We start from the raw sequence: 12,625 nt of genomic DNA on the forward strand, positions 1-12,625 counted from the left end.
GATGTTGAATCATTTTGTCTTTTAATTCAAAGATATTTTTATCCATCATAATATTATTATCTCCTCATGAAAAAATGCTCTAAATGCCCAGAAACCTAACGTCCGTGGATAATATTACGCTATTCTAGAAGAAGGTTCCTAAAAATCTACCATAAGTTTAAAGAACGCTGGCATCGCTTTTTCACTACACAAAATAGCTCTTCAAAAACCAAAAGAAAGAAACCTCCCTAAGGAGATAAGTCTAACTTTAACATAAAGAAATCCGAAGCGTTTTCTTGTACGATGTGAGAACAACTTTCTAAATCCACGGAACCATTTCAAATAGCATGTGCAGGAATAATTCATGCTTGTTCTACTTTAGACTAAAGGAAAACAAAGTTTATTGGCGGTGCAATTTTACACGGTTGTAAAACTCTTCTATTGATCCTTATATCTTGTAGATGATGTAACTGCAAAGTTTGTAACAAATACTCGCTCTCTGTACCATCTGAGGATCATGTCCCCTTCTACGGTGTACTAACTACTACTAAGTACTACTAATTAAATACTACTGCTACTACTACTACTACTACTATTAGTAGTACTAATAAGTAGATAGGTAGGTGTAAGGAATTTCTTTAATAATGTTAAGGACCATGGTATGGGAACAGTACGGATTTGTTCAAGATACGTATCAACTGTATATGCACGTCAAATATGTTCTTGTGGTTGTAAGATTGGCTCTCTTTGTTCTGGCAGTGATGTTATTATATTCAAAGACCTTCCGCAGGCAGTCTGCTGGTTTTTTTTGTAACTCTATGATTCCAGTATCGCTGTCTTGTCTGTAGCATTCTTCAGTAAAACTAGACTTTATTAAAAACTTAACATGTATAGTCAGCGTGATATCGGTGGCCTTTCTCGTGTGAAAATCCATTATTTTATTAGTTATAAATAAATAAATAAATGAACAGGCAGTGGTGAAAAATCGGACGGAGGTCTTTGCCCAGTCGTGGGACAGTAGATTTAAATTATAGCAGGAGGTCTACGTTATATAGAAAACTAAAGTTTTTAGACCTTGTAATTTAAGGCTACAAGGTTCTACCTACAAACGTTTACGTACCTACCTACGTTTTAGTAAGTCAATTTATCGTTTTATTCAAATAGCTATGCCCTTGCTATGCCCTTTAGGTGTCAAAGGTGCAGATTTTGGGATTTTGTAATCCAAGCTGACGCTTATTCAAATGTCTTCCATATATCTTTTTCACTCATAAATCTTAAACTTCGTAAGATGCTTTCAAAAGTTGTACTTTTGAAACAATAAAATATATCAATTCTAACTTAAGATTTTTCTTTATGCAAGATGTTGGAATGAAAAGTTTCTTTTTAACCCCCGACCCAAAAAGAGGGGTGTTATAAGTTTGACGTGTGTATCTGTATATCTGTCTGTGGCATCGTAGCTTCTAAACTAATGAACCGATTTTAATTTAGTTTTTTTTTGAAAGGTGGCTTAATCGAGAGTGTTCTTAGAGAGCTATAATCTAAGAAAATCAGTTCAGCCGTTTGAAAGTTGTCAGCTCATGTCTAGTTACTGTAACCTTCACTTGTCGGGGGTGTTATAAATTTTTAATTTACACTTGTTACTTACAAGCTACTACATAATGCTCGCGACTTCGTCTGTGTGGATTTAAGTTTTTGAGAATCCCAATGGAACTTCGATTTACGGGATAATAGATTTGCACTAAGTACATAGATACGGGATGCATGTTATCTCTCTGGACCACAGAGATTATGTCCGTGTTTTAATAACAACCTACTTTATGCCTAAACACCGTAGTTTTGATGACTTCTACATTCCAAGCATTATCCAAAATAACACTTTCCATAACACGTTAGAACTCAAAAAGTTAATTCACAGTTTACAACTCTCCCTGTTTGTTGTTAATTTTGTTCACGCGGGTTTGGGTAATGAAGCGCGTTTGAAGTTAACAGAAAGTATTAAGCATTCTACTCACGACACTGCGGCAGGGCCGATTTAGGAGGCAGTTAGATTAGAGCAATCTAGAGTGGTGGGTCTGCCCTGCCGTTCAGTGCATGATATCGGATGCATAGCTGCTCTTGCCGGCCGATCTAGGATCTGACCTAGAATAATCCTACACACGAGATGGATGTAGGATGTAGGATCCTCCCCACTTCTTTATTTTATTTTTTTATTCAAATACTGAATTATAAATATTAGCCCTTGACTGCAATCTCACCTGGTAGTAAGTGATGATGCAGTCTAAGATGGAAGCGGGCTAACCTGAAAGGGGTATGGCAGTTTTCATTAAACCCATGTACTCCTTTGGTTTCTAAGCGGCATAGTACCGGAACGCTAAATTGCTTGGCGGCACGGCCGAAGCCCACCAGACCAGACTAGAAATTTAGAAATCACTGCCGGGAATCGAACCCGGTCTTTCCCACTAATAAGACCACAGACCTGTTTTTGAGGCCGTCAAAAACACTTTTTCACCCTAAATCGGCCCTGCCGCAGTGTCGTGAGTGGAATGCTTTAGAATAATTTGGCACATATTCTTACCTGCCTATGTTTGGTATTACACGGTCCGTGAATTGTGAATGCTTATTTTAAGATCCCGACGCAAAGAGAGAGGTGCGTTTGTTTGTTTGTCTGAGACATCGTAGCTTTAACAGGGATGCAATAATTTAATGCAATTTTTTTGATTCGGTTAATTGAATAAAATTGAAAATCGGTTAATAGACGTTAGGATCAATAAAACTTTGATCCATAAATTTGTATTGTAGTAAATTAGGCTATTATTTTATTTTGAAAAAGGAGAAAAGAAACTAGGGATTTGCACAAAAAAATTATAACTCAACCCTTCATTTCTCTCGGAAAATCAAAGAGTTCCCACGGGATTTAAAAAAATCCAAATCTACGTGGGGAAAGTCGCAGAGCATGAGCTAGTTATTCCAATAAAATTTAATGTTTTCAAACACCAGTGTGTCGTCGAGACAGGGAAGTGATTTCGAAGAAACGAGACACACGTTATTTCCTTTGATTTAAAAATTCTTCCTAAGTGATATGACTGAGAACATCGTTATTTTTAGAAAACATATTTTATTATGAAACGAAATGGGAAAGAAGTGATATTTTATGCATACAACATTAAACATTACTAGATGATACACGCGATTTATCTTCGTGAATTTAGGTTTTTAAATTCTCATGGGGACTCTTTGATTTTCTGGGATAAACAGCCAGTGTCCGTCTGTAAACTGCAAGCTATCTTTATACCAAATTTCGTCTGAATCAGTTGAGTGGCTATGAAAACAGAGAGACACAGTTTCGTATTTATAATTTTAAGTAGTAAGATATGAGTTATAATATTATATACCTATGGAAGTTCGTAGATGCTGCATGATTTTTGTTATAACATGCAGGAGCTTAACACATATTTTGCGCCCGGGAGGTACACATCAGGGAGGGACACCATCACCATCATCCTCTTGTGGCACTAGAACCTTTTATAAGTCCTGACCTCCACAGTCTTCTTCCATTTATCGCCGTCCTTCGTCTTCCTTCTCCAGTTTGTGTATCCCTTTTCATTCCTTCTCCTCAGATCTTTTTCTGCGTATTTTTCAGTCGGAATTCAGAACCAGTTGATTATTTAGTAATGTTAAGTGGCTAGCCCAACGATGCACCTTATTCTTTTTTCCGGGCTTGGGACCGGCTATGATATGGTCCCAACAGCTTATGATATCTGTATTCATCACCACACACGTAATCATAGAATATTATAACTATATTTTATTAGGGCATCCAAGCACAGTCTCGGTGTAAAATAAATCCACCCTTACTATTTTGATTAAACCGTTCTGGAACCGATCTACTTACCACGTTATGAAGACCATCCTGACGTCATTGACATACCAGCGACCCGTATAAAACGAGTTCCACAAGAAATTCTTTGCTCATTTCTTAATGAGCTTGGGTCGGGAAGGTTATGCATTCTAAGGTGTTTTTGTAAAATACACCCTGCAAAATTTAATGCTATTTTAAACATCTACGTCTAATATTAGTTTTAGTGGAAAGGCATCCTAAGGCTTAATTACAAGCAATTAATTCTATTTCATACATTGCATGTGAAACATTCTAAACAAGTGTGAGGTAATATAAAAATCTCGAAATAAATCTTCGCAAAGCTCTTTTATGCCACCATATTTTTCGTTTAACCCGAGAAAGAAATGCTGAAATATATCGTATTATCAGTATCTTCAAGATTAATCCTTTTTTGCGGTGAAACAAAGAAGCTGTTAAACTGTGTTAGCACGTGTGACAGGTGGATCGGTACACGCTCTAGTGTTTGAAAGTGTTCGATAAAATATTAGGAAAATACAAGCTACAGTTAAAAAATAAAAAACACGACAGCCCTGACATATTGAATTAAAAAAAATACAACCAGTGCCATTCGAGATGATATTTAAAGATTCTAACTATGTATACCCTATGTCTCCAAATCTGTTCAAGCTGTTAGAAGTTATGGTGAAATAAAAAACACACCTGCATTTTATACAGGCATACATGAACCCTGAAAACATTAGGTACACTGCTTTTTTTGGGCAGTCGTGTAATTAATAAATTGAAATTATATAGTATTAATTAAAATTAATAATTATTAGTAAATTGAATTTTTACATAGTCACACACGCGCTCGCTTGAAACCGCTCACTCGCTCACTTTTCGCGTCGTTCCATGAAGATTGTGACTCTGTTGTAATATTACAACACTTTCTAAATCAAGTTGCACCATTTTTCTCCACTTTTAAGCTTAAATGGCATTGCAAAATGGGTGTATCAATAACGGCAGAGGTGTCGTGTCGTGCCTTCGATTTTGAGATTAACTTTTCTCCGTTCTATTTTATCTGCCAATGGAACCAAAACTGAAACTGTAGTAGCTGAACTACCTATAAATTAACTAACTAAAAATATGGCGTTGTTTGATCCCTTGTTCCTGATCTGAAGCTTAACTTTTCTTTTAAATTTTTACAAAACATTGGAAACATTTTTGATCCTTATTACAATAGACATTTACTCAATAAATAAAACCTTTTATAAAGTCCAATAATACTAAAGAAACTGTTCTTACCAAAAGTTTCCCACAAAAAGCTCGATGACAATCGCTAACGTCGATAATTTTATCCTAAATAAACGGAACAGATTCCCGTATTGAAGGCCGCTGGGAATTACCCATGGAAATTTATTCATTTTTACCCTATTGGAAAACTGCCAACTGCCATAATATTTGATACGTAGAAAAAAACAAGGTCAAGATTAAGCACCATGCTAGTAAATTGCTCAACGTAATCAATATCAAATACAAATATTTATTGTTTTCGTCATAATAGTTTGATACTACTGAATTTACTGTCTCTATAATGCTCTCAAAGTGTGTTAAGTCTGCCAATCCGCACTTGGCCAGCGTTGTGGATAACCTAAACCCTTCTCATTCTGTTCGATAAGGGGAATGGGTTTAGTAAAAAAACTATCACAATCTTCCAAATTAGCCCATTTCCACCTTAGACTGCATCATCGCTTACCACCTGGTGAGTTCGCAGCCATGGGCTAACTTGTGATGGAATAAAAATAAAAAAAAAGCCTCACGCTCTATAACAGTGGGCCGGTATTGAAGATAATGATAAATTCACTGTTTTATAAAGTTTTTGTATTACTGAATTTTAAATAATATTTGTTGGGATTTTCTAAAAAATAATCGATATTCTTTTGTCATTATATTAAAATATGTACAACACTAGTATAACCTCAATGGCGCGGCGTAGCAGGCTCATTTGTTACACGTCGGAAACGTATGTAGATAAGATTCCCACTTCTACATATTCGATACTTCATTGAAACAGTTGTGTTCTTAGGTATTTGTAGAATTCTACTTCACCGTTTTAAGTTTTCTGAGCAAGTAGGTAGGTACTTACCTAAGGTTGTGTAAGATTTCGTTCAGTCGTCGAAACCGCCATAATGTTTTCAAAGCCAATCCGCGAACTAACCTTCCTCATCTTGAGATGAGAACACTATCACTATTTGAAAAAACTACTTAACCTAATATAAACAAAGAACTTAGTCTGTACAGTAATTAAAAACAACTAATAATGTGTGGTTTATACAAAACAAAACATCATCACTTGTATCACTACTCATCACTATCCATGTTTCACTACCCATATTATCACTACCACTGATGTAGGAGCTATTGTTGTTCTATGATCACTACCCATATTATAAATGCAAAAGTGTGTTTGTTTGTTTGTTGGTTGGTTTGTCCTTCAATCACGTCGCAACGGAGTAACAGATTGACGTGATCTTAGCACGGTTATATTTGAAGACCTGGAGAGTGACATAAGTTACTTTTTATCCTGAAAAATCAAAGTATTCCCACGGGATTTTTAAAAACGTAAATCCAAGCGGACGAAATCGCGGACATCAGCTAGTTATTTCATATTTTAAACCAATGCAATGTTTCGGTTCAATAATTAATTGTTCGTCTTCGATCCTATGAAAATAATGCTGTAGGAAAGTTTGATTTGACGGAGTTAATAAAACGGAGTTAGGTATTTACCGGTCTCAATCTTGCTTTGAAACTGACTTGCATTGTTTGAGATTCGAGATTAATGTTTATAGCTCCACGATTGTTTGATTTGTGTATAGTTCAGTCTTTTGTTTCGATATTTATAGTTGTCAAAGCTGTGCAGGCTAAGGGACTTTAAAGTTTGTATAGGCTTCAGGCGTTACTTAGCGGAAGTCCATGATATACAAGGAACCAAAAGCTTAATTTGCTGTAATCCGCTAAATCAGACTTTGTATGGTGCAATATGGAGCATGAGATATGCACCACCCGCCCTCCCACTTTTAAACATGCAGGAAAAGCCAGCCACCAAGCAAGCAATACGCACCACCACCACGCAGCACCACTCAAATCCCAAAACCACTCGACGCACGTTTCGTCTCGACACTGGACCAGGATCAGGTTTCGTGTCGCATGCTAGATGTTGCACCATACTTTGTCTGATTTAGCACATTAAGCTTTTGGTTCCTTGTAAGGAACTTTACTGTAACTAACTTATGGTATTTTTTGACAAACAAAAACGTTGCTAAGTCCCCTATCGACAGATTGTCAGAATTTGGAACTATTCGATGATATTTTGAGGTATAAATTATACAAATAGATAATTAAGAAGGACTTTGCATTTCGGTTAGTGAATAATTTATTTTGAAAAACATTACTGCATAATATTATGGCAAAAAAGTATTGCAACCTCCTCTTTTAGCTTGAATATATAAAATATTCGTATATAAATAAAAGAGGATACATAATCTTTGTCAGACATCTCATTATACTTGAGCCCCTTTTTGTAAATTAAGTACAAAGTATACTTAATTGGGCGTAGGCTTTAACTTTAATCCGTTAAATTGAGCTGCATTTTCACCAAATGTAAGATTATTTTGAGCATTTAAATACCATCGCGTTTTCTGTTTAAAGCCCCAATTAATCCTCTGGGTGAAACCTGAACATAATAAATTGGTCGTGTACATAAAGCAAACTGTATAATTTAGCGGTATATTGGGAAAACTTTATTAATGAAGTTGGTAAGGGCGTATTAGTTTTGTTCACGAAACAGGGTAAGTATCTACGATCCATTTTGGTAAGGCGTAAATACTACGTTTGAATTGAGATTTTGTAAATCTTTAATAATAATTTATTGATACTTATACATACATGGGTTACATACCAAGATTGAGATTCCTACCTTCTGCACTAGGAAATACCTGTATTGCAGAAGGTAGGAGTACAAAGTTTAAAGTTTTCTTAATTAATTAATCAGTAATGGAACATATCGTTTTAAAGTCAAAGTTGATTTCGTAGTTTCGTCTGGACAGGCAAGATATTATTTATTTCCTCGAATTAAAAAAAAATGGGTGACTGACAATAGAAGTGAAAACTTAAAACTATTTAATAACAGTGGTCTTTTTGGATTGTCAAATTATTTGTACTAAATTAAAACGATTCATATTAGTTTATTTATTACTGTTGGCAACAACTCGTTCTCACGTTCGGTGTTGCTTGATGTTGGTGGTTATGCTGTGGTCGTGACGTCAGAGCCCCCTCCATCGAGACGAAAAAGATGGCGCTAGGGCGAGGACGTGGCGTGGAACGACAAGCTTCAGTTGCTGTTTGCGCTCCGACCGATTTACATTGCATTATACGGGTTGATTTTACTATCTGAGAGTTTAATTGTTAACATCAGAAGTGTGTAGTAACTTACGCTTTGAGGAAAAATCGGTCGAAACGCAAACGTACTTTTCCACCTAGAGGTCTTCAAGTGCCAGGACACCGTCGGCCGCGATGGAAACGTAATAAGGTATCTCGTAAAGATACCGAAACTGTGAGTACTTTGAATAATTATTAAAGATTAAGTGAATATGGTTTAAATTACTAAATCGTATTCTCAAACTTTTGTATAGTCAGGTGAGATAATTCGTTACTAAACTAAGTTGAAGGTATCAGCTAAAAGTCTGGCACGATTTAATATTGCGTACAGTCTATAAGTGGTCCTCGTGGGAATAGTGATCGGTAAACGAAATTGTCTTTTAGTTCCAAATTCAAAGGAATATGTTTTTTAAAATGGTTAACTTTTAGTTTGTTCGAATTTTATTTTGGAACTAAATGTTAAATTCACGTTTGTCTCAACTTTTTTTCGAACAAAATATTATTTAAATTATAGTGGGTCAATTATTATAGTAGCATCAGTAATATACGTCCTTAGAAGATAATAATTTAAAAACGTGTGACGATTGAGCTAGTTATTTACATAGAAGTTTTTATAATAAAAATATTAAACATGTGGGTAGTATACGTGACGAACAAGTTAAAATGTTATAGTGGTAGTGGTAAAAGAATCTTAGGTGAAATGTTAGCTCAGATATAAATCATGATAACCAATCCCGAACTCGTATACTGAAATGAAAAGAAATTTATTTATTTGCTGAATATCAGTTGTTGAGTTCAAAATTATAACTAAGTAGCGACCTTCATATTCTACTTCATAAGCATGCAAATATTTAATACTCATCAGGAATAATCCGTACAAATAATCCTGATGAGACCAAAAAGTGAATTAATTTCTATGGTAACATGTCTCTTAATTAAATGTCAATATTAATGTTATAATAATAAGTTATTATATTAATTGTAAGTAAATTTTACATAATATATGGGGTTAAAAAGTGTATATTTTTGATACATGTCACGAGGCGTTTATGGATACCGGAAGTAGTTGTCCGCGCATATCAAAATCGTTAGTAAAGGGATTTCAGTTTAAAAACATTTATTTATCAATAAAGAGCATAACAGTCTTTTAGATATCAGGAATTACAGCTATTTACATTTACAATGGTAGGTACTTACGCACATGATATCAAGTATCCATTTTAGTACTTCATATTATCTACATTGAATAATTGTGTGGGTAAGTAATAACATCCATACGTTTATAATACTAGTTTTTAGGGAAGTTTTCGTAATTGTTCTTCTTTTAAAGCATAATTGGGAGTGTATATATCCTGTTATTATTTTCCTGATAGGAATACAAGTTTGAAGCGCATACGAGTGACTTATATTTAGAATTTTCGTATCTTTATAGAGGTAATTCTTTATTCTTTCTTTATTTGCATTCATGTCTTACATCATAAATAAAAAAAAATATCATAATATTACAACATGAAGCCCCGTTGGGGCGTTGCAAAGTAAAACATATGTAAATAATCAAAGGTAATATTACAATTCTTATGAAATATGAAATATGAATAGCAAAAATTATGAATTAATAATATGGTCATTAAATAAAAATAAAATAAAAAGGTCACATATAAATAAAGATTATGGGAGTTTTCAAATTATGTCCTATTATAACTAATCAGACTTTAAAAAAAAGTACTTACAAATAAAAAGTGGTTAACAAAGTTATTACAATCTTCTTATATCGTATTATCATATTATTGAGGTATATTCATTCAATAGTTCATGCACACTGTAGTAACATTTTTGGATTAGCCATTTTTTTTAGTTTTGTTTAAATAATGATTCTTTTGTTTTATCTATTATTATTGCTATACAGGTTATTTAAATCAGTAAATATTTAAAAAAGAGCCTTTGTTGCAGTTTTAAATAAGTACTGTACAGGTTTACCTTAGTGCTACCTAAGTAAATAATTAATTAGATAGATAATAACTTTAAATTATTACAGTAAAGATTATTTACATATGAAGTTTAAGTTTTATTTTTTATATTCTGCGTGCTCATCGACATAGGCATCCCCTTTTCGATATACTATTCAATATACAATAGAATAGAATAGACTAGACTAGAATAGAATATGATATAATAATTCAAGTAAACTTTTACAAATGCTTTTGAATCGTCAAAATAATTTACCATGCATTACAATATGATGTTTGACTAGATCGTTATAATATTAGGGCGTACTTTTGGCATACAAGATGAATAATTTTACGTAAGGTTTCTATTTAAAGATAAAGCTGAATTTTTTTGTTGATACAAGGGTTTTTAGCAGAATTACAAAAGGGTAATAAAAAAAAATGTGTTAACATTCCTTTTGATTCAATTGCGTTAAGCGAATTTATTTTTACGTTATAGGTATGTACCTATTGGGTACTAGGGAGTAATAACTTGCTTGGACGGAATGTAACAGAGTGATCCGATTTGGTTTATCCCCGAGAAAAGTAATGTAGTAGTAGTAGACTCGTATACACATTGACCTCTGAAAGCATTTTAGCTATTTTTTGTCCATCCAAACAGAGAACCGTTTTGTATACATGTACAAGTCGATTAGATTGAACTAGAACGAAGGTAAAAGGATTGTACATTATATTTTAATAAAATAGACACAGACAGACTAGTAACGATGAAAGTAATATTTCTCTTCAGAGTTAGAACTATTGCCTGTAGTCTGTTCAATTCAAAAGTTTGTTGCATTTGATGTGTACCTGCTTCAAAAACAAATAATAATTACGGATTGTGGTGTGTATAGTATGATAATGAAGCTTTATTTAGTTTGTAAAGTCATAGTATATCATTAATAATGCAAATTAGAATAATATTTTAAAAAAAAAAATAACTATGATTTATGTTGGTAGTTAATACCTAATATTACAAATTTGGGTAAAAGCTTCACATTTGCGTTGAACAAAGAAATATTCTTGTCCGGATAGCTAAGTGGGTATTATTAACTTGAGAGGGTAGACAAATGCAACATTTTTATGCTCTCAGCTGCAATTCTGTGCTATAATCAGGACAGGCCGAAAATAATAAAGAGTGACAGTAAGAGTATATTGTGCGAATAGAAATATTCGATAGCATACAGTGGCAGTAGATGAATTCCCTGCGTGAATGGACAGATGAATGAGTTAAAAAGAAAGTCTTGGTTTTGGCAGTGGCATGCATCGGTGTCGCTCATAATCCATGACTCTCTGTTTATCATTTTTAATTAACCTAATAATTATTTGAGATAGCGTAATTAATATTTGCATATATGGAATATGAAATACCAATTATCATTATTGTTTGATACTAGAGTAATTCATGAATTAAAATAGTTTGTGGGTTATAAGATTATATTTGGTGACCAACCCTCGTAATTAATAATGCAGTGAACTAGTGAAATCATTAATATAATTGCAGTTAAGATATTGATTAGTTTAAAAAGTGATAGTTTTAGTATGATAATAATTATTTAAAGTTAACTTTGATAGCACCAGCTTTACAATCAAATGATCCGTTTATAATAGTAAATCATTGATAGTTAAAATAAAATGGATGAGATCAAATATGATTGTATGCACCGGTGATCCCTTGCGTGGATGCGCGGTAGAGAAAGATAGTGTGGTGATTGCATACGTGGATGAATAGTGTCGGAGCACTGTGTGGGTGCACGATGCTATGGCATTGAGTATGTGTTCAGAATTTAGTAAAGAATTTTGAGATTTAGTAAAGAGGTATGATCTGATTTTAATCGTGAGTGCTAATGCATTGCTTCTTTAAAGAATATTCATGGAGTATTAAAAACCGTGTTGGCAAGGCTACCTTGTGTATTATGTTGAGTAATCTATTTAAAATTAAGTATGTATAGCAACATAATTGATACAGCGAGCCGTGATAAAATTTTGGAAGATTAATTAGTTGGAATATTGCACCATGGATATAAGATATCACACTGGGATACGAAGCTTGAACTTTGATAAAATATTCGAAAGATAATTGGGAATATTGTACCATGAATATAAAATATCACATTGGAATACGATGCTTAAACTTGAAGGCGAACTTGGTACGCTTAAGTGAGTGAAATGCTCTTTAAGTGCAAGTGGTCTTCAAGTGATCTTCTACGATGCTTGACCTTGATGGCGAACTTGGTACGCTTAAGTGAGTGAAATGCTCTTTAAGTGCAAGTGGTCTTCAAATGATCTTCTACGATGCTTGACCTTGATGGCGAACTTGGTACGCTTAAGTGAGTGAAATGCTCTTTAAGTGCAAGTAGTCTTCAAGTGGTCTTCTATAATGCTT

This window comes from Maniola jurtina, chromosome 5 (genome assembly GCF_905333055.1).
Source record: "Maniola jurtina chromosome 5, ilManJurt1.1, whole genome shotgun sequence".
NCBI classification, from domain to species: domain Eukaryota; kingdom Metazoa; phylum Arthropoda; class Insecta; order Lepidoptera; family Nymphalidae; genus Maniola; species Maniola jurtina.